At 46.9% G+C, this 3,500-nt stretch overlaps 1 protein-coding gene across 1 annotated transcript in view; it reads left to right on the top strand.

Annotated features, from left to right (window-relative positions):
* EPN2 (epsin 2) overlaps positions 1-3,500 on the top strand; it is a 51,392-nt gene that overhangs the window by 40,623 nt on the left and 7,269 nt on the right. The window lies entirely within an intron of this gene.

Below are 3,500 nucleotides of genomic sequence, written 5' to 3' on the forward strand. Positions count from 1 at the left end.
CCCCAACCCCCCAATCAGTCTACCTTGAGCGTGACTGAGGGTTGCATTGCAACCTCCCGTTCCGCCCTGCTCTGTGCAATGACGGGGCGGTGCCCCAACTCCCCAATCGACCCTGCTCTGAGCTTGACCAGGGGCTGCACCTAGGGATTGGGCCCTGCCCTCTGCTACCCGAGAGCAGGCCCTAAGCCAGCAGGTCGTTATCTCCCGAGGGGTCCCAGACTGTGAGACGGCACAGGCCGGGCTGGGGGACCCCCCCCCGCGAGTGCACAAATTTTTGTGCACCGGGCCTCTAGTATATAATAAAGAGCTAATATGCAAATTGACCATCACACCCTCACACAAGATGGCCGCCCCATGTAGTCAAAAGATGGCTACCACAAGATGGCCGGCAGGGGCGGGTAGTTGTGGGCGATCAGGCAAGCAGGGGAGGGTAGTTGGGGGGGGACCAGGCCTGGAGGGAAGGGCAGTTAGGGGCGACTAGGCCTGCAGGGGAGGGCAGTTGGGGGTACAAAGCCTGCACGGGAGGGCAGGGGCGACCAGGCCGGCAGGGGACCAGTGAGGTGTCAATCAGGCAGGCAGGTGAGCGGTTAGGAGCCAGTGGTCCCGATTGCACAGGGCTCAGGCCTAAACCGGCAGTAGGACATCCCCCGAGGGGTCCCAGTTGGAGAGGGTGCAGGCTAGGGTGAGGGACACCCCACCCAGTGCATGAATTTCATGCACTGGGCCTCTAGTAAGGATTAGAGAGACTAAACTGTTGTCATTTGTAAGTCATGTGATCATGTACATGGAATATACAAAAATTTCTACAGATGAGTTTACTAGAATTAAGAGTTATTAGAGCCCTGGCCGGTTTGGCTCAGTGGATAGAGCGTCGGCCTGTGGACGGAAGGGTCCCAGGTTTGATTCCAGTCAAGGGCACATGCCTGGGTTGCGAGCTCGATCCAACGTGCAGGGAGCAGCCAATCGATGATTCCCTCTCATCATTGATATTTCTATCTCTCTTCCTCTCTGAAGTCACTGAAAAAATATTTTTAAAAAGTTATTAGAATTATAAAAATAACTAATTAGGATGAATTTCAATGTTAGAATTAAGAGTAGCAAGATTTCGGGATAAAAAAATCAGTATACAAAATTAAATTGTTTTCTGCATAACAAAAAATAAATAGAAAATGAAATTTTAAAAATATACCGGTCCCTAGGAATAAATTTTACAAGAGTTGTATAAATCCCCCGTGGAAATAAAGGATAAAAATTCTTAAAGATTATATTTTACTGAAAGAAATTAAAGAAGATAAGTAAATGGGGAGATATTCTATGATTTTGGTTTGGAAGACTTGCTATTAATAACAATTTTCCTCAAATTGATCTGAGATTCAATGCAATTCTGCTCAAAATTTCAACAAGGTTTTAATTTTTTTAACCTGGCAAGATGATTTAAAAATAAGTGTGAAAGAGTAAGGGACCAGAAATGGCCAAGGTCCTCCTGGAGAACACGGCCAGAGTTGGGATTTGCTGTACCACATGTCAGGTCTGTTATCATAATAATATCTGCGAGGATAACCCATGTACAGCGACGGAGACAGAAATGGGTCAGTGGAACAGAGCAGAGCCCAGGAATGAGCCCAGGAAGACTTACCTTCGGACAGAGGAGGCGCTGTGCGAGTTCACCTTTCACATAGGAAAGCAGGAGCCACGTGCAAGACCAGTTCCAGCGCATCAGATGTGAAACGTGGAAGGAAACGGTCCACCTCTCCAGCGTTAGTATAGAAGGACAGCTTCGAGGCCCCGGGGCGGGGGGCGATGTCTGAATGTCAGGAAAAGCACCAACGAAAATCCTGAGGTTCTGCTGCATTCAGGTGAAGAGCTGGTCTGCTCATCTGCTCACTCACCTAAGGAGAGGGAAGGCGAGGATATTTGCAACACAAGGAAGAGACGCGGTACTTAGGACTGTCGGGTCAGAGGAAAAGGCGGCCCAAGGAAGGGGATGGTGGCTGCGACGGCCGGTCTTTCTAGGAGAGGAGAGCAGTGGGAGTGGCAGCTGGCATTGCCCGGTGACGGGGACAGTGCACATGGGCACCTAGGGTGGAACATGGACAAAGCAGTGCAGTAGCTAGGCCAGACCAGTGCCCTCCACAGACTGCCCATTGTGGCCTTTTCTAGAGTGACAGACACAGCAGTGAAAATGAACACACTCGGCCACACCTCACACAGATGACTCCCCAATAAAACACGGAGTGAACACAGCCTGTCACAAGGACTGTCTCCTCGCTGATGGGGGTGGAAGTGCCACTGGGGGAGGCACTTTCTGGTCCCTGAAAAGCAGCAGTGGTTTTTAACACTTTGCACTCCGAACCATTCTGGACATTGGCTACCAGCTACTCGACGCTACTTTGCGGCGGAAACGTGCATTTACAGACCCTCGTATTATTTAGTATAATTTTGGAACCAAGTAACGTATTATAATGATATTGGACTTATATGAATTGGGTGACATCGAGGAATGTATATTTGCAAAAAAAACAATATTTTATTGTTTATAATTTTGTACAGTATGATAAGTTTTGTAACACTCCCCAATATGCATTGCAGGCTGATTAGTGCATGTTTGACAGTAATAAGTGGTTTGACGCCTGCCACCAGGTGTTTTCCTGTTAGAACACACAATGCAGTCCTGTTTTCTTTGTCCCACATCGGGAATATGTAGTTTATTGTTTAATCCGACACAAAACCCGCTGACATTTCTTGTATATATCTTAGTAATTTTACGATATTTTGATTTAATTTCTTGTGCCATTTCAAGATAAAACTTCAGGGAAACATGCATGTCTCAAAAAGTTGCGTTGAAATAACTCAATTTCCCGTAATCACTAATAAACTGCAATGTCCCCTGAGAGGGGACATCCGAGTGATATGCTAGAATTCCGATGTCCCCTGAGAGGGGACAGCGGAGTGCAAAGGGTTAAACATTCCTGTGATGCTCCAATGGAGGAAAGGAGATGCATGTGTATGTGGTGTACATGTGCATGTTCATGTGCCAAAATATGTGCATACATGTATCTGCATGTACCTGAATGTGTGTACACATGTAGCTACATGTACCTGAATGTGTGTGTACATGTGTATGTACGCATATCTACATGTACCCAATGTGTGTGCATGTGTGTCTACACGTACCTGAATATGAGTGTGCACATGTACATGTGTATGCACATGCACATCTACATGCACCCAAATGTGTGTACACATGTATCTACATGTGCCCCAATGTGTGTGTACATGTGCACACACTTATCTACACATGTTCAAATGTGTCTACACATGTACTAGTGCCTACATGTATTCTGCACGTACGTGTATACACGTGTGTTTACATGTACCCCACATGTGTGTGCACATATCTACATGTGCTCAAATATATGTGTGCACGTGTCTACATGTACCTGAATTTGTGTATACAGGTACAGGTGTACCCACAATGGAGACTCATGCAACAGGATCGA

The sequence above is a fragment of the Myotis lucifugus genome, unplaced genomic scaffold (genome assembly GCF_000147115.1).
Source record: "Myotis lucifugus unplaced genomic scaffold, Myoluc2.0 scaffold_721, whole genome shotgun sequence".
In the NCBI taxonomy this organism is placed as follows: domain Eukaryota; kingdom Metazoa; phylum Chordata; class Mammalia; order Chiroptera; family Vespertilionidae; genus Myotis; species Myotis lucifugus.